General features: G+C 38.0%; 1 protein-coding gene across 1 annotated transcript in view; it reads right to left on the bottom strand.

Annotated features, from left to right (window-relative positions):
- Positions 1-20,108, bottom strand: part of LOC131677051 (homeobox protein prospero-like) — a 247,251-nt gene extending 227,143 nt beyond the window's left edge. Inside the window, exon 1 of the mRNA XM_058956573.1 lies at positions 19,018-20,108. The gene's annotated coding sequence lies outside the window, so the exon portion shown is untranslated. The remainder of the gene's footprint in view (positions 1-19,017) is intronic.
- Between the last annotated feature and the right edge of the window lie 325 nt (positions 20,109-20,433).

Here is a 20,433-nt window from a genome sequence, read left to right as displayed (position 1 = left end):
ATATTCAAATTCATTGAATGAAAATTGATCCTATTCAGCCGCATTCATTTTCAATATTCAGTGACGCAGCTGAAAACGTCAAACGAACAAACCGCCCATTCATCCATGCAGATTTTCATACGTCTCCGATTATTACACGAAGCGACCGTGCAGCAACAAATCAAACGCATCAAAGTAACCGCAGGCGGCGCAGGCACAATTAGGTTTTACACTAACCTACATAAACCCTCAAAATGAGCCGGATGAACTTCGTTTGACAATTCTCGGTGGTTTGTTTACATAGGAGTTACGTGAGATCGAATGTGACAGATGAGCACCTGTTGCACTCGAACTCACGCAACTGACAAAGTAAGCAAACCACCGAGAATTGTCAAACATGAACTTCATTCATCGTGAGTTCATTCGTGTCGTCATCTTGTAGAACTCAATGTAAGCGATGATGATTGTTGTTTCATATGCTTTACCGGCATTTGAAAACATTTTCCTAGATAATTAGTGAAACGAATATATTGTACGATATTCAACTGAATGAATAACATGATCATTTGAATGAATATTTTTTTCTTTTCACCGCGAGTCGAATCAGGTTCATTTTCAGCCGTCAAAAAAGAGTTTCGATTATTTTTAACTCTGATTGTCTCGCAGCCCTAATTTACTTCGTCTTCTCAACATTGTTATTCACCTCCGAAACCTTCGTTCCTACTCTTTTATCCGTCTTCCCGTGTCTCGTACTAATTATGGCAAAAATGAACCCGACAGTAGCATGTGTAGAGTGTTCAATCAATGTTACAGAATGTCTTTGACTTCAATTTGTCCAGATCTTCCCGTTTGTGTGGATCGTCTCCTGCGAGAGTTGCAACATTGCTGTCGGCCCTTGTAGATCGCTCTCGCAGGAGAGACTGAGCCGGCTGGGTATTGGTATTTTTCTTTGCGCGTTTCATCGTGCCTCGCTATCTTCGTGGTGTATCCCAGTAAACGAAATGGCGGGTAGGCAGGTTAAACTAGATGCTGGCGATCGGTAGGCTATTGAAACGTTGTTCTAGGCTATCCGCCGTAGCTTGCCGTTTACTGTAAAAGTAGTGTGGGATGGTGTTGCCGTCGGTGCTCGATCACGTATCACGTGCTACGAACCCAACTTAATCGATATTAGTTGTACGAGTATGAGGCTGATATTTTGGTAGTAGGTGAAGGCTAGTGTCATTTGAGTAGAGAATATTGAATTTTTCGTCGTATCTAGCACCACACATAACCTCCAAACTGGTCAATGAAAATCAATACTTTGGAAGGGTAGTCCGTACGAGGTCATAGAAATATGGACTACCATTCTAAAGTACTATATACTCACCACACAAGCCAGAGACGTCATGCCGCCATACTTCTTCTTATAAATCAGCACATACAGTTCGACAACGACATATTATTTTAAAGACCTCAGAATAGGATAATAGATATTGGCTTTTACGAAAATTCTACCACGGTTTAACTATTTATACAACCCAGGGTAATTTTGAAGGGGTCTTTAGTACAAAAAAGGTTGAGATCCACTACTTTATACCATGAAGTTCCGTTCCGTTTTTCCAAAAAATTCTTCACAATAGTTTAGTAGATGCCAAACCATTGGTAATGTTTGGGTTTGTTCTGCTCTCCAGTCCAGTTTGTTCGAAAAATTCGATGATCTAAAACTTTTATTGAAAAAAAAAAACAATGTTTCAAAGTTTGTTTTTCCAAAACTTGCATTAATTTTTTTTTCAATATTTTTTGCTTTGATATAAGATCTCATCAAATTATACATTTTGAAATCTTTTGGCGTCAGCAATTAAATTCCGTTTTTTTATAGAACAATTTTGTTTTGCGGTTTTTGTTTGTTTTGCCACTAGATGTTGACGTCATGGTTTTTATTTGTGAAAAGTTGAGAATTATCCGGTCTGATCTGCTATTTCACAATTTTGTTCTTGCATTGACCTCTCTAAACATAAAGTGGAACTGGGAGTGTCTAGTACACTGACATACAAAACTAGAGATTATTCCGTGTGACATGTAACTGGAATATACTGTCGTGAATCTGGTTTGGGATTAAAGCACAATTAGCTATTAAAAATGTAACTAGTGGGTTAATAGATTCACTTTGAACAAGTAAACGAGAGTAGAAATGCTAGAATTAAAAGGAAGAGCCTCCGCTAGTACTTCAAGTCTCATCTAAGGGGTCGATTGTATATAGCAGTGGATAAAATGAACGAAAAAATAAATAATGAATAATTGAACCAAATGAAAAAATAAAAAAAATCATGTGACGAAAAAAATTAATCAAATAAATAGAATAAAAATTATTCATTAACTTAATAAAATAAGCAAAATGAAATATGAATAAAATGAACATCAGGGTGGGGCATTGTTATATGGTAAAACGTAATCATAACCTAATCAACCGAGCACAGCACTTTTTCGGTTCCATTTGGGGTCCCAAACAACTGGTGCAAAATTTGGGGTCAATTGGATTCGACCCGGCGTAGCGCATTGCGTTTGAAATTTGTTTGGAAATTAGTATGGGAAAACCTACTTTTTTGCATTTTCAATTTTACAGACTACAATTCTTCCTGCAGTATACCAACAATTAAATAGATGTGTAGTCCAGGATATGCTGAACAATTTTTCCGAAGGATGCATGGTGCTAGAATGTCTCTACAACAAGTTATAGCTGTTCAAAGTTCGATAGATCGAATTAATTGCCAAAAATCATTTGTTTTGCCAACACTGCGGGTATACTAGAGATGGTCGGGTTTCAGTTTTTTCGAACCCGAACCCGACCCGAACCCGAGAGCATGAAAATTTAAAAACCCGACCCGAGCCCGAAATTATAAAATTTGAAAAACCCGAACCCGACCCGAGCCCGAACATTTTAAAACTTTAAAACCCGAACCCGACCCGTACGCGAGAATGAAAATTTTGTAAAACCCGAACCGTACCCAAGAATAAAAATTTTCTAAAACCCGAACCGAGAATTTTAAAATTTGTATACCCGAACCCGAAAATTTAAAATTTGAGAAGCCCGATCCGAATCCAACTTGCTAATACGGAGAATCAAGCAAAGATCTCGAAGATTTTTAATTCCAGGCACCCGAGCTGAACCCTAGGCTCATCTAAGATTAGTAGAACCACTCGAATCTGAAGTAGCACCATACGCATTGAGTTATATCTGCATATGGCAAAACAGATCACTGCCGAGTAGAATCCGCATTTATATTTACTATCATTGAACGTCGAATTTGTAATGTTCTGAGAAACTTATAAATCGTCGATATCTTAACCGGAAATTTAGTTAAATCGGCGGCCAACTCAACAGAAAGCTTTATGGTCACAGTTTCCATCAACCTTACCCGTCGTACTTAACCAAAATTTCTAATTTTTTATCAGAAACCATTCCAGCAAGGCAGTTTCATATAATTTGTTACATGTATTAAATTAAGCTATGGCAATTGGCAATTCGTATTCGACAGTTTGCATGACGTCACCCACGTTACTGGTTGGAACGATCAAACCTGTATCGAAAGGGTATCAATCAAGTTTTTCTGACGTGTTCTTGATGTCCCATCATTAGCGTTAGGACGATCTATGATCTATTGGGTATTTTATGCTTCAGATTATTTTATGCTTCAGATTACACGGTAAGCGCGCCAATAGAGATGCTTCGACATCTCCAATGGAACTCTCGGAACGACTCCAAACTTTTAAAAATCCGTTAATGGCTTCAACAGAATACACAAAATTTTTGCAATCAATTCCTTAAGTTCGTGGAAATTCATGTATTTTCATGAAGGAATCCGGATCATGGAACATCTCAGCCCGGGAACAATCTGACTGACAGAGCTTGTTTCATATATGTAGCACTGATTTGATAGTGGTGCTATTATACCATCACCATATGAGTGTCATGAACAACGAAACCTGGCGGAAGTGAAGCTAGGTTTAGGTCTGATGGAACAAAGACAGTCTCTAGAAAATAGATTTGGCTATCTGCTTTTAAAAAAAATAATGTGCCCTTTTTAAATTTGAACCGCCATAATGACACCAAAGTACCACCAAATTTGTAAGTTCAAATCCTTATTTTTCCGTTACAGTTTATTTTAATTGCAAGCTATCTTTATCATAAACCAATTTGATTATTAAACTTCCGTTAAAGCAGGTACAACCTATTTGTTTCATTTGACCAACTTAACAGTGCTCGCTTAAAGTTTGTTTGGGGTATAAATGTACCCCAAAAAACCGTTTGCGTTAGTGTTTTGTCATGTGTACATAATTCAAAAAAAAAAACTATATCTTTTTTTTAAAGCAAAATATCGATACATAGTAAGCGAGAAACTTGTGTAAAATTGAATTAGTTCCAACTCTCCCGAATAATAGTATCTGTAATTTGATATAAAAAAGCACTATAGCAAAGTAACTAGAAAATGCGTTTGGATCGGTATCATAATGTTTGCTTTTGCGGATGAAAGAGTCAAAACACATTCGTGAATATGATTTATATATAGTATACAAGACGCATCATTCGATTCGTTATCTTCTGCAGCCCAGGCTCTGGACCATACTTACTTTATATACCTACACGTACAATGCACACGCTTTACCTGTTCCTTCGACGCCTTCCTGTTTCATCTCCGTTACTGAATATTGCTGTATTTTTAACGTTTGTATTGGCGTTTGGTTTTCAAAAAAGCATCGGAATAAATATACTTTTTGACCGGTTTTTGAAAAAAATTGTTCAAAAGGAAATTTAATAAACTTTACAACGACGTATAAATGATCAAAATCGATTTGAAACTACCGGAGTTATAGCAATATGAAGAAAAAGGGAATTTTGACGTATTTTAAAGACTTGTTCTATACAAAATGAAATATTACATAATTAAATAGTCAAAACGCGAATATTTTTAAACAGGTTACTTTACGATTGATTTTAGAATAAGATTATCCAATTTAATTATAAATTTAATAAAAATTAGACATACTAGAGCAATTTCAATTCTGGGGTACAAATGTACCCCACAAAACCGTTTAAGTAGAAAAAAAGTCGCCGCGGCCTAAGTATCGGTTTTAAAGTACCTGTCTAAATTTATATTCCATTATAGAAAATTGAACCGATATTTTCCGATAAATTCCTGTTGACTTGGTGTATTATTAATTATCATGGAAACCGCAAAGAGATTTTTGATGTGAAACACGTATTGTTGAATGCTCTATCATGAATGTTCGTTTAAAAAATTAAATAATTCAGGCAGCTTGCGAATCTGAAGAGACGGAATTTTATGCAAGAATGAAAAATGCAATATTTGAGCACGACGACGAATTCTAGCGATTCAAAGGTTCTAACATTTGGTACGGTTATATGTGTCATCCATTCGTATCACGAAGTATAATTCACTACTACAAAAAAGACTGCGTTTTGTGTATAAACGCAAACAGGGTCATGAAATGGTTGGGTTGTTTTGTTCAAAAACCCCAACCAGACCCGACCCCGATAATTTGTAATTTGAAAAACCCGAACCCGAAAGTTCATAATTTCAAAAACCCAGACCCGATCCGAACCCGAGAATTTCAAATTTAAAAAACCCGGAACCCGACCCGAACCCGGGATCATTGGTACACCCGCAGTGTTGGAAAAACAAATCATTTTTGGCAATTAATTCGATCTATCGAACTTTGAACAGCTATAACTTGTTGTAGAGACATTCTAGCACCATGCATCCTTCGGAAAAGTTGTTCAGCATATCCTGGACTACAGTTCAATCTAATTGTTGGTATACTGCAGGAAGAATTGCAGCCTGTAAAATTGAAAATGTAAAAAGTAGGTTTTCCCATGCTAATTTCCATACAAATATCAAACGCAATGCGCTACGCCGGGTCAAATCCAATCGACCCCAAATTTTGCACAGTTGTTTGGGACCCCAAATGAAACCAAAAAAGTGCTGTGCTGAAAAAAACGATCATTTTGCCCCACCCTAATGAACATAGTATTCAGAATTAGGAATATGAATAAAATGAACAAATTGAACAAAAGTAATAAAATAATCAAAAATACCAAATGATTAAATTGAAATCACAAAAAAAATAATTATGCAACTAAAATATATAAATTTGCTTTCATCAAATTTATAAAATGTAGAATATAAATAAAATTACTAAAATAAGCCATAAATAAACGAAATAACGAAATAAATCAAATGAATGAAATAAAAAATAAAAATAATTAAAATAAATAAGGCAAGTAAAATAAATATAATAAATAAAAATACAATGTTAAAGGAATAATAAAAATAGATCGAACGAGATGAAGTTAAACTAATAATTCAATTTTTTGGTCTTTTGACTTAAGTGCCAATACCTTATTTAGGACTGCTGGTATCCAACGGGGGAAAACGATCGGAAATGGTTAGTGAAGCTAAGCAATCATGTGGAAAAATTCACCCCAGAGGCGAGACTCGAACTCGCAACCTTTGAGACTCCGGCCCAATGCACTAACCTCTGTTCACTGGGCACGGGACCAGAAATCGACAGTCTTCATTAGCTCTGTCACCCACCGAAGTACGATGGGTAATGAACTAAAAATTAGACATCAGACGATTATAAAAACCCGGGCCTTGGTATCTAGCGGGGAAATTAAGTAGATCAAATGTGTTGGGGTGATCAGCTGCCGTTGTGTGTGATTCTCGCTTTGCAGGCAGAGTACGATCACCGTCGCCAGTGGGATAATCATATGTTCTTTCTGGGATGTTACCATAGCCAGGGATAGCATAAGGGTTAGTGCATTGGGCCGGAGTCTCAAAGGTTGCTAGTTCGAGTCTCGCCTTTGGGGGGAATTTTTTTCACATGATTGCCTAGCTTCACTCACCATTTTCGATCGTTTTTCCCCGTTGGATACCACCAGTCCTAAATGAGATGAAGTTGATTGTTATCGATGCAAAAATATCCAAATCCGAACAATTCCGCTATTTTTTTGAAAGTTGAGTTACAATCAACTGATAAAGTGGCTATATACAGTAGCAATAAACCTGCCAGTGTTCCCATTCCATTATTTTGCATTATTTTTTTCGTTTTACTGTCTTCGGCGTTGGTGAAGTTCGCTTGACTTTTCAATTTAATCAATGAACCTATTACTTATTATCAGGAAACTGGAGCGACCATGGAACTCATCAATGCTATTTTGAGCATGGTTTTCTGACAAAAATATTTATATTGCGTCACAATGTTAGTTCATATGAAATTTAAAGGTATGTTTAATGTTATTGTAAGAAAAGCTTTTTGCTGACAATTTCTCCACGATACAATGCCATTAAAAATGTTTTCTTTTTTGAGGTTTTTGTTGTCAAAAAAAATCAATTTTTTTTCTTTTAAAAAAAATCTCACAACTTTTTTTCAGTGTATATTTTTTCGCTCAGAACCATTTATTTCCTTTAACTTATTCTCAGTTTTGCTGTACAAAATACGATAACTGATTCTTACACCTTTAAAAAATTGCTTTTGTGTCAAAGTCTTCTACTCTCGACAAGTACCTATATAATTAGGGCGTGTAAGCCATACGTCGGTCAAAAATCGCTTTTAGTGGAAATTCCAACCAAATAAACCGTTATTCTCCACACGCAGAAGTTGGTAGGAAAACAAAAGAGCTTTCTCTTTCATTAACCGCTATGAACTTTGTTAGCCAATAACGGTTTGTCCGGAATTTCCATTCAAAGATAATTTGGCAGCTGGCTTATACGCCCTGATCATATGTTTGTCGAGTAATTGCCATAGCCAACCGTTGTGATTAATAAACCTAACATAGCTGTAAAGTTTTGTTCGATCCGACGATGGTCATATTTTATGGTCGGCCGCTTTCTCATGGATTCCCGCAGTTTGATTACATGATTTTTTTTTCGTTCATCGGCCATATTTACTATGGCACACATGATTATCCTAAAACTATCAATGATATCATGTGCCTCTAGCGTATGATCGCATCCATATCGCATCCCACCAGCTCCGAAATCGTGGTAAGCCATGCCTCCCACTGGACCTGATGCATTCAATTACTTTGAAATGTTGGTAATACAATCACTCAAAACTCACCGAAAAAAAATAAAGGAAGACAGAGATTCCGATGGGACGCCGACGAATCTGACAATGTGACCAAATTGACATATAATACCGAACAACAGACACACCAAACGACCGTTTGGCGAATGGAGAAAAAAACGCAGCAAACCCCGTTGATCCGAGCGGATGTTGTTGAACTACTTTCTCCAGCTGCATTTTGCCCCGTTTCATCACTCCTTGCGGAAGTATCGTGTAACGTTTGAACTGAAAAGTGAAGCAGGCAAACTGCATGCATATACACATACACACAGCACACAAGCACATTGCAACGGCAACAAGGACAACTGCAGGATCGCGACGTCGGTCGGTCGCCGTCATCAACGCCGCCGCCGTCGCTCATCGTCGGGCTCAAAACAGAATAAAATCATAAATTATTCGATTGAGTAATGGGATTGCTTTCGTTCTGGGGGTTTGCAGAAAAAAAAATGAAGCACCAACGACACCGTGGAACACAGAAGAGATGATGAAATGGATGGAATATGTGTGGTGTGTTCGCCGAAAAAAAAGGTTTAAACAAGCGAATTGATATTCAATAGTAGGTATCGTGTTGTATCCGTTCACATTTCGCATTTCAGTACTTGACGCTTTTCCGGGTTCTCATTTTCCGCCGCATTTTGTATTAAATTAAATATAAAAATCATGCGTGGGGATTCAATTTGGCTTTGCGAGGAATTGTACAAATTATATGGAATTACGGAACAGTTTATCCGAGTAAACGAGAAATTCAATAGCAGTCAAAAAAACTATACAGAATCTAAATCTAACTGTCTAAAACAATTGCTATTACTTGTGTAATTCTGTGGCACATTCCGATGATATTATTCGTTTTGCATAACCGCTGTAACAAGCTGTTCAAATAAGCGGAAATGTAGCCAATAAAATGCCACCACGACAAGAGTCAACAATAAAAACAACCAAATGTGAAAGCAGACCCCAAACCAGAGGATTCCGATTGTTCCCCGTAGAACAAAACCGACTATATGAAACCAAACCGGTGAAAACTGTCGCATTTATGGAGAGTGTAAAATAAAAACGATGTGCGATACTATTTCCGAGCATCAGAAAGTCAAACGCTTAGGTGAGTTCGAAGAATGGCATTAGGCACAGAAGAAAGTAATTTGCGCTTGGAAAAATCTGAAACTTTTGGAATGCTATGTTATCGCGAGTTACTCGAGCCAAATCAGATAGAATGACAGCATATTTTGATGACAACATCAATTGACTAGCTGACCTTGATTTCAGTTTAGTAGATAAGTAAGTCAACCACTGGGTTTGAACCATTGTAGGGCAATCAGGAAATTACAACATGAAGCATCACTTTACTTACTCGGACGTAATTTGACAAATGTTGGACAGTTGGACTGCTAGTAATATTAACACTGACAGTTCGTCATATTCACCCTGTAAGTATGTTAGTAGAAGGTTTGTATGTCGCTACTGATATATGTGAGAATTTTTGTCCAATCCTTTAGTAGATATTCTCATAAGGAGATATACACGTCATATTGCGCCAGCGAAACTTTCGAATTCTTGAGCCAACCGAGCCAACTGAAGATGAAGAGAAAGAAAATTGGAAACATTTGACAATTTTGAGTGCGTTAGAATACGATTCATGTATAATAGTACCTGTAAATAGAAAGGAGTGTGCAGTGTCTAGGCTATGCTGGCGATTATATTATCGTCAATGGCATAAAAGCCATGCATTCAGTCAATTACAGTGTAGTCTTTTTCCACTCATCCTTATAGCTTGCGAATAGTTTCATTCGAAATTTTCGTTCCGAAGAAATGGATTAATGAGTCCTATACAATCCAGTAGCAAGAAAAGGAATCAGTCTGCTTCCTCATCTCACACAGATCAGAAGCCAAAAAGCGACCCGCTTGCGAATAGCACACAAACAAAAAATACTACCCGCGCTGCGCCGCTCTAACGTGTATGTGTAACATATAGACACAGGAAAGTCCGTTGCACCTAACTGCATTTTATTCGCAGTGTAGAACAAAATAAATTTCTCCAATTACGGGAGAACACAATCGCGATTGATTTTTCGCAAACCCGTCTTAGACCTTTAGTGCGCGAGGTGGAACAGTTGGTCAAGGTGAAAATGGAACTCGATCTTACAGAGGTGTCACACGTCCAGCTTCACCACACCAGGAATGTAGTACTAATAACGTTCAACTCCTTAGCCGAGGCAGAAAGCTTCGTAGCAAAGAACAACATGCAACATGATGTCGAATATGAAAACGTCAAAACCAAGATCCCCGTGTATATGGACCTTGATCTAACGGAAATACACCTCCATGATCTGGCACTTCGTACTAGCACGGATTATATTAAAAGATTCATGTCGAAGTATGGAGAAGTGGAATCCGTCTCTAACGACACTTGGAGAAACTTTTTCCCTGGCATTCTCAACGGTGTTCGGGTTGTGCGAATGCGGCTGTACCAACCTATACCGTCTTACTTGACTTTCGAGAGTAGATCATCTCAAGGTGTTAACTACATACAAAGAACCCTATGCACATAGCCTGGGCAGACGCCCACGTGCCAGTTCTGTAATCAGACTGCACACTAAGGTAAGCCATGTGCTAAAACAATTAAAGAAATTCATCTACAGCCACCCCTACCAAACATCCTTTAACATTTGCTGATACACAACAGGCAGCCAGCCAACAAATGAATGTCGGACAAACAATATAAACAAGAAAGAAGACGGCTACACAGAGAACAGACATCCATGGTCGAACAAAAATATTTAAAAAACGTGTGTAAACATTTGAATTAATATACGATAAACACTAGCGCCGCCACACCACCTTATCCCAACTATCCGTCAAATCCATTCTGTAACCGGTTCGAAATCCTGAATGGATTCAGTATGGAATCTTGCTCAATGAAAACAACCGATTCCGACTCTATCGGTTGATGCATTTGAGCTGGAATTCATACTGGAAGTCCGAACCGGTTCCGGACTAGTTTGACTGGATAGAGGAATAACCGCTATCAATTCAGGCGAACTCAGCCACAAAAAACATGACGACAGTAGTGCACCTGGGTTGGATATCCCAACTACCTTCGAAACCGTTAGAGGTTTTACACAAGTTGAATGCTGAAGATGGACGTCTGTTCTCTGTGACGGCTATATCAAAGCGAAGACTGCATATCAAGAAGACTGGCAACTTTGTCCAGAATCTGGAGACAGTAACAACAACGCCACTTGCGGGTAAAGGTGGTATTTCCCATAGTAATGCACACACACATATACACTTTTACATTAAGCTTCCTACCTTCATACAATAGAGGTGCTGTAACCTCTGTCGCTTCTCGTTTGCATGGGGAAAGGAAAGAGATATCAGTCTTCTTAATATGTAGTCTTCGATCAAAGTCACTCGAAAACACAAAAAGCACCAAATATCTAACAGCGACAACCATTCTAGCGATGACGATATGGACACAAACACGAGCGAGGAGGAAGGCAGACAGATTGATTAGCAAGCGGCAGAAGGTACACCCCAATGTAGTATATACAGATATGGCAAAGAGGGCTCTTTGGTATTCGTAAGATGAATCTTACATGAGTGGTGTGAGTGATCACAGAATAAATCGATTTGCTTTCGTCATACCGTTCGTTCCGCTCCCATTAAATCGTGTGAACGCTATGACGTCAACGCGATGTGTTTGTGGATTGTTTACATATTTTTGGTTGTCAACACTAGCAAACCGTGTGTTCTGCCACACCTATATATACCTCATTGGGTACACCCGACCATCGCTCACCACCAAGAAAGAAAGTCAACACAAGATGCGGAAAGCAGTGCGCCCAGGATAGTCGACAAAAGTAATGTTCGATGGTTTATATATATTTTGTTATCTATTTTGAATGAAATTTTGAATTTGCAATTTTTGAAATGTACATTATTTTCAAAAGGTGAATGACCCTCGAGGTTAAAGCCTAAATAAATAAACAACAACAAATAACAACAAGAAAAGGAAGAGGTTCAAACTTTCAGAATAAGAATTTAAATTCCTGGAAAAGCAAGTGGCAATTAAAAGTGTACCAGGACATATAAACTGCTTTTGAGTCAATGACGTTTTTGAAATCACAAGTCTTAATTTTTTCAAATAAATGTTTTTAATTCCATTGATCAGCAGGGTTTTCAGTTGGAACCAGTGCCATTTGTTACTACACAGTAATGTAACGGCAAAAATGTCATTTTAATTATCTGTTCAATGCATAAACGTTGATTGTAATTCTCGTTAACACGGTGCTACAGTGATTTTGCACTATTCAAGTAACCTAGTATAGGTTGTAGATCTCATCAAATACAACATAAAAGAATGCATGAAAAATGTTGTATACCCTCAAAGTTTGGATTTATAGCTAAAAATCTATTGTTCGGGCTTTTCGTTACTAAAAACTTTTCTAAGCCGTCATTTTCCAACCGATTTTAAATTTTTAAGTGCTCTGGAAAGCAGAAGAAATCACCTTTCCAACAGTATGCTAGGTTATGATCTTTTGTTAAAAGTATTATGCGGTTTTGGGACAATAACATGAAAACAACCATTATTTGGTAATTTTTTCATGAAAATTTTGAAAGTTTCTCAACATTCTTCTAAAGAAGCGTCTTTACTTTCATGAAAATTTAAATAGCAAATTTAATTCCACATCTAACGACCTATTTATTATCGAAATCGGTCGAAGAATGGCTGAGTTATTATTTTTTTCCGAATTAGAATCTTGGTCTCATGAACTCTTAAAGGGTTAGTCAGGCATTGTCGCGCACTCTAAAATTCTAGAATTATATCTTCCGTTACTTCTTTCAATTTTAACTTCAAAGTTTACAGACATACTTTTGAATGTATATGTAATCGAGCGAAAATATAACGATTTTTTTTTTAAATTTTATATACAAAAATACAACGTCCGATGGCCCCAATAAGGAAACAAAAGCCTATGAAGACGGATTTACAGTAGCGACCCGTTAGAATAAGAAACAAATTAGAACTTCCGACGATGAACAAAATGAAAGAAGTACCGATGACGACACGAACGTGATCGATAGCACGAGAGAAGGCTGACGGACTCATCCACAAGTTGCAGAAGGCGACGCAACTAATGCATCACCGCCAAGGAAAAGGATCTCAACACGCAGCTGCAAACTGCGTCAACAAGGTCCGACGGACAGGCAGTAACTTTTTCATTTTTTTTATTTTTACATCTTGTAAAAACACGAAAGATCCACTGCTCAGTTGTGCTAACGCATTGAGCCGTGTCAAATAAATTAGAAGAAAAAAAAAACAAATAAAATATGCTAGGCCGGCAAAATTTGATTCGACTGGAAGCTCCCGTCGAGAAATGTTGACTAATTTAAAAAAATTGGATATGGCAACTCCAAATCAGCATTAAGGATTGTCTATCTGCACCATTCTTCGCTACATCCGGCATACCACAAGGAAGCCATCTCGATCCAGTAATATTCCTACTCCACTTTAATGACGTCAATATCACATTACAAGGACCCCGCCTTTCTTTCGCCGACGACATGAAAATTTTTCAACAAATACGGGATAAAACCGATGCCGAGCTTCTTTAGAGGGAACTGGACAGCTTTAGTGCGTGGTGTGATCTAAACAAAATGGTTTTAAACCCGAGCAAATGCTCAATTGTTACGTTCACGCAGAAACGCCATCCGACTCAGTATAGCTACCATTTCTTCGGCTCGAGCATTCCAAGACACTCTCACATCAAAGATCTCGGAGTCATCAAGGATTCGGCACTAACATTCAAACCACACACGTCATACATCGTGGATAAAGCATCACGACAGCTTGGGTTCATCTTCTGAATAGCGAAAAACTTCAGGGACGTATATTGTCATAAATCGCTTTACTGTGCGTTGGTCCGCTCGACGTTAGAATATTGTTCAGCTGTTTGGAATTCGTACTACCAGAACGGGATTGACAGAATCGAGGCTGTCCAACGCAGGTTCATACGCTTCGCTCTTCGTCATCTCCCATGGCGAAACAGATTTCTTGAGCGTTTTTTCAAAAAGACATCTGCAATGAGTGACTCTCTTTGTTTACTTTCTCTTTCGATTTGTACGGCGTCACTATAGCATTTTTCACTTATTTTGCCGTACAGATCGAAAAACGGTGGTTTTGACTAGCATATTATGCAAAGAGTAGAGGGTTAAATGTTAAAGCGACCGAATTATTAATAGAAGAGAAAGTAAACAAAGAGTCACTCATTGTAGATATGACGTTTTGAATAAAAGGTCTAGATTTCAGCTGCCGAGCTATGAAGACCGTTGCCAGCTAATACACCTCGATACACTCAGCATTCGGAGGGACTGCTCTCGAGCCCGTCTCGGACTTACTCTCTGCCAGAGTGGATTGCCCTACAATCCTCGGACGTCTGTATCTTCAAGCCCGCGTTCGAACTCTACGTAATAACTCTCTTCTGCGAGTTCCGTTCATGAGAACAAACTATAGTTGCCAGAGCGCTGTTACCGGACTCCAACGAATTTTTAACAGTGTGGCAACGGCCTTTGACTTCAACCGGACGCGGAATGCGATAAAAGCGAAAATGTTGGCAATTTTAAAATGTAATTAGTATAAGCAACCACCATTGGGGCCAAGGGGCCTGGTGGTGAAGGAAATAAACATAAACATAAACGAAGAAAATTGATCATGAGTGGGAATGTACTTATCATGAATGGAACCAAAAACAATTTTGATTAGGACTATAGTTTTTGCCCTCTTTAAAAGCTTCAACGGGTTTCAAATGAATTACTGTTATCCCAAACGAATGAAAAGTATATTTGAAAACGATTTGATTGGTTTTAATGCTAAAAATTTCTATGAAATATATAGAGAGTATATTCTATCAAACCAGGCCAAAAGCCAATTAGAATTTTTTCCCCACACAGCATCTATAACCCCCGAATTTAGATTTTTTCTTCATAACAAAAGGTTACAAAAAATAGCTCCTCTAGGAGTGAATAGCTGAAACTGGTGGTCTCAATCACGATTATTTCTCGCGTATTTTTTTTGAAAAGGGCCAATAAGCATACCGTCAAAATTCAATTGGGGAGGAAATTCCGAAGATACCATTAATCGCTGATTATAAATCACAGCAGCAGACGAAAGAGAAAACTTTTCTCTTTCATAAAATGTTAGCATCCATTCTCTGCGAGTTTTGGTTTGCCTGGAATTTTCTCTTTGATTTGTAGCGCGATTTAATGTCAAAAATCCATAATTATGCTTAATTTAAAATTTAATTCTTGACCTTTCCGTAGTATTTTCAATCTATTTAAATGAAAATGTAAAATGTAATGAAAATGTAAATGTAATGATTGCATAGGCACAGAGAACAGACATATAAGCAAGAACAAACTTTCCCGAAAAAAACATTCAAATGAAAATACGTTGAAAATCACCATCGCATATAGGTTTGCATGCGTGAGTCACCTTTTGTATCCAAGTTTGCACACAAGTCCCGTATAGCGATTGCTGGACGATCGAAACGCCGGCCAGTGGCAAGTTGCTACTTGCTGTTGTCATTTCAAAGCGACATTTTCATTTCTTACACAAGTTGAAAACTTTACTTGTATGTCAGTTCTCAGTGGCATAGGTAACCATAAATCCATGGTGATGGTCAGAATTGCCCCGTAGAGAAGCCCGTATAAAAGTATGGAAAAACGTTAGGATCATTAACTGATTAATTCTTTCACATTTACCTACCCTAACAAGGCGATTTGTTTAGGTACATATATTTGAATAGTCCCTATAATCAGCGATGCCAACCTTCTAGTTTAAACTGGATTTTTACAGTTTTTTTTTTACAACATCCAGTCAAACAGACAATCGGAAAAATCTTCCAGTTTTTTAAAATTTGAGCCAGTTTTATCCAGTTTTTTTTTATATTCATTTATTAAGTTTTTTTCTCACAAATTATAACTTGATTCATAGAATTTTCAAGCCATGGGATGATGCCGAGTGCCCCAGAATAAGATTTCAATCCACCGTGACCTGAACTCTTTTTATACCACTTGTGAGTAAAACGCTTCGGGAATGTACATTTTGATTCGACTTCAAATGAATTTTACTCAAACATAAAGGTGGCAGTACATTGTGTCAAATATTTTGATGAACATTTGTTGAATTCTCAGCTAGTTGCTATAGCGGTATCTAAAGAAAGGCTTAAGCGCATCGTCGAGTTTAACAAATGGTCTTAAATTCAGAATTTTGTGGATGTGTAGATTGAAACGTTCAAAATAATAAAATTCGATCAAATATTACAATTTCAATCAAATTCGAATGCCTTGATATTTTTTTAATTTGGACAACAATATCAAAAAACCGACTCAAATTTTCAGTAAATGGTATGGAGCATACGTGTTTACTTAAAATTACGTTCATTGCATCGTTGACTTAAACAATATAAGGGTAAAGTAGGTTTTTTTTTCGAGTATCCAGTTTTTCCAGTTTTTTTTTTTCAAGAAAGGTTCCAGTTTTTTTTTTGAAAAAAATTATGGCAACGCTGCCTATAATGAATAGATGAAAGCACCACCGCTCAGTTGAGTTCACGCATTGAGTCGTGTCTAGTCAAAAAATTAAAAAAAAAAGTTCGGTCAACTGGATGAAATTTTATCCGTCCGGGAGCATCCGTCGGCAAATTTAAACTAATTAAAAAAAATTGACTGAATTTGACAACCGAAGATGTAACAGATTTCCGTGGGGAGGGTCCATAGGGTACATGAGCTTTTATCTCAATTAGCTTTCTTGTATTTTCATCGATATTGATATTTTTAGTGAAATTTGGCAATAATTGAAGATAAATTCTTAGAGAAAATCCGAATTAAGCCGTCAGACATACGGTTCCGAAAAAGTGCTCAATTCTTGAGCGTTTTTTCAAAACGTCATATCTGCAATGAGTTACTCTCTTTGTTTACTTTCTCTTTCGATTTTTACGGCGTCACTATAACACTTTTCACTTATTTTACAGTACAGATCGAAAGACGGTGGTTTTAACTAGCATATTATGCAAAGAGTTGAGGGATAAATGTTAAAATGACCGAATTATTAACAGAAGAGAAAGTAGACAAAGAGAGTAACTCATTGCAGATATGATGTTTTGAAAAAACGCTCAAGAATTTTGTTTTTCTATTGAATAGTGTCACTATAAAATTTTATAATTCAAAATAATATCTTGAGAGGAGGATCTGAAGTTAAAGCTGGAAATATTTAGTAGTTTCTGGGGATGAGATCAATTCGCTAGACCCATTTTTCGTATGGTGATGGAATTTTACAATATGATAATGCTCCGATACATACTACAAAACTGAAGAAGACGTGATACAATCACACCAATGATTTTGAACATTTTATGTCACCTGCATATTCACCGGACCAGAGTATTATCGAGGCATTATGGGCAACCCTAGAGGAAGGAATCCGTGACATTTTACCATCAGCATAGCCGTAGAAATAATTAGCAAAAGTATTGATTGATAAGTGGCATCAAATACCGCTAGACGTCATTCATCATCTGAAAGATTAATCCCCAAGAAGGATTCGAACTGTCCTTGCGGCAAATGATTGTCCCACTCGTTATAATTAATTGTCTCCATGCGTTCGAATTAGCAAGATGTGTTTCATTGCATTTCTGTCTTTGTTTGAAGTTAGTCTCAATTGTTTTCATGGAGCTTAGTATAGTTTATAGTCATCTGTAGAGTTTAAAAAATCTGTAGACGGCGCCGGTGGATGAGTGGTAAGCGTGACCGCCACTCATTCCAATTTGCCTGGCTTCAATTCCAGCCGAGGTAGTTGAGATTTTTCTGAGGTGAAAAAATTTGTGGTCACGTTTTCCTTCGGAAGGGAAGTAAAGCCGTTGGTCCCCGGTATATGAGTTTGGTGGATCGATATCTAGTCCAGATAGAGAAGTCTCACCTCTCTGGCGTCGGTAAAGAAGAAGTGATCCAGCTTCTATACTCTTACTAACAAAAATATCCTCCTCCTGTGATACTTGTGGAGTGCGCAGTAGTATATACGGCCACTAGCAAAATCAAGTATCGGACTAACCATTCCCTTCCCTTTTCTTCCGCGATCTACGTTCGGGCCTGGCCGGCGCCGGTATTGATCAATACTTTAGGATTACCAGGAGTTGCACATTGAAAGATGTTTCGCTACTCCCAAGCATAATTATCTACTGATTCCCTGTGCAATTTCAGCTAGTCCAGATCGATAACGGAGTAGCAGCCAGGGGTGGTCGCACAAGCTCAAGCTCAAGCTATAGAGTTTAAAAAATCTGTAACACTTATCGTTTTATTGTCGTATTAGTGAGCTTTAAAATCGAAGCTTGAATGTCGAAATTGTGGGGATAATTTTCAGATTTAAATTTCGATTTTTATTTGCTTCAATACAAAAAGCGAAGAGCGCTACGTTCAGGAGTCCTAGTGGACTTAATATCAGTACACCGGGTGGTCACTCAAAATGCGAATATTGATAGGACTTCCGGAAGGTTAGTTATAATTGGGAACAAATTACCGATTTTGTAGCTACAGATCCATTCGTCCAACGGTTGGAGTTAATCGGGACTGCTTACTCAAGCTCTCACCGCACATTCCAGGAAAATATCTGATAAAAGTTTTTCAAAGATGTTTGAAGAACCACATAACTTTATTGAAGTACAAATAGAATTACACTGGAATGCAAGTGATTACTTTTGAACACGAAATCAGTGTCAGCCCACAGAGTTTCGAAAGAATTTAAAGTCATCGTCATCTAAGAAGTGACCTTAGAAGACCTCCGCCGGTTCGAAAATCCACATCGCATTAGGAAAACAGCTGACGACCACAGAAAATTACAAGCAACCGTTTCTTTTTGCTTACCTGGGCAATTGCCCCAACGTCAAACTTCCACTAGTTGGTCAACTTTAGTTCAGTCTATCGTTCGGCCGAGCGCGCTAACTTACTGCCCACACTCCAGGGAGAAGACACGTTTCCTTGCTTGGGGGCGGCACACCGCGAAAGGTTTACTTTGCAGCAGAAATTCGGTTTAAATTAGCGCCTTCAAGCCAGCCAAAAAAAAAAACGGAATAAGCACGGACGTTCACCAATACACAGTTCACCCACCAGATGGCGGCACCCGCTGGCTAATGAGCAGCCCACCGGATGTGCTAATGCCACTCCTGGATGGGCTGCTGCCGACACGCGGTAGCAGCGGCCTCTCACTCTTCCGATAGTGCCGATGGTCCAGTCCGGGGTTTGGCGTCGTATTCTTCGAGAATTTATCTAGTATTGCACATTATTTTTTAATAATAATACAATTGTTTAGAGTCCAAACATTACGTTCTACATCGTTGAAACTCACATGAACTCACTTTTTCACAGTTTTTTTTTGTGTTAATTTTCATAAACTCGCGAACTTTGTTTTCTTCTTCTACTAAATTATTGAACTTTTGCGAAATCGTTCAACGGGAACAAAGATGAACCTTCCGAAGGGCCGAAATCGAACGGAATGCAAACTCACTAAACAAGTACAAAATCATGCAAAGAGTGTTCGAAAATGGTTTTTCTTTTCCTTTCGGAGAATATATGAGCTTCCAGGATTAGTTCCGAAACGTTGTTGAAACAGTTTATATTTGGTTGAGATGTTCTAGACGGGGTTAATGCGTTCCGCTTTAATTATCGATTAATTTTAACGGTGCACATTTTTGGCAATTTTACTTTCCCTATCTTTCACCTCCAGTGCTCCCTGCGGCTCTTGATCCATATAATTTTTTTTAATTATTATATATTCCGGATGGTGTTGACTTTTGCTGGTTCTGAATCGGGATGCGTTTTTGTTTTGCTTCTGCTGGTAGATGACGATTATTTAAATATTAATTTTTTTACTTATAATGGAAAAAATAAGAAATCTGACGCCGGTATTTTTGGCATCGCGCGACGGACGGCGATAACACGCGTATTAACAACGACGCTAGAACAGCGTGACTGAGCGTCATTATGCGCTAAAAAGAAACACTGACCGCTGGGTAATTACATATACGTACATACTGTATGGGGACTCAGACCAGTCAGCCAGCCAGCGATCCAGGACCAGGAGAGCCTAGGCAGCTTTTTTCCTCCAAAAGCGACGAGCCGAACATCGAAAAAGGGTAGGCAAACGTATAGCAGCAGTAGCAGCAGCAGGAAAAAAAATCCCCCTGTTTCCAACTGCGTTCTGTGGATCGGGAAAAAATTTATCATTTTCCGAGTTTTCCCAGTTTGATGGGTAAAAAATCCACAGCAGCTGCAGCGGCAGCA

Source organism: Topomyia yanbarensis, chromosome 1 (genome assembly GCF_030247195.1).
Source record: "Topomyia yanbarensis strain Yona2022 chromosome 1, ASM3024719v1, whole genome shotgun sequence".
NCBI classification, from domain to species: domain Eukaryota; kingdom Metazoa; phylum Arthropoda; class Insecta; order Diptera; family Culicidae; genus Topomyia; species Topomyia yanbarensis.
Note: the sequence above shows the minus strand (reverse complement) of the source record. Positions and strands in the feature narration are given on the sequence as shown.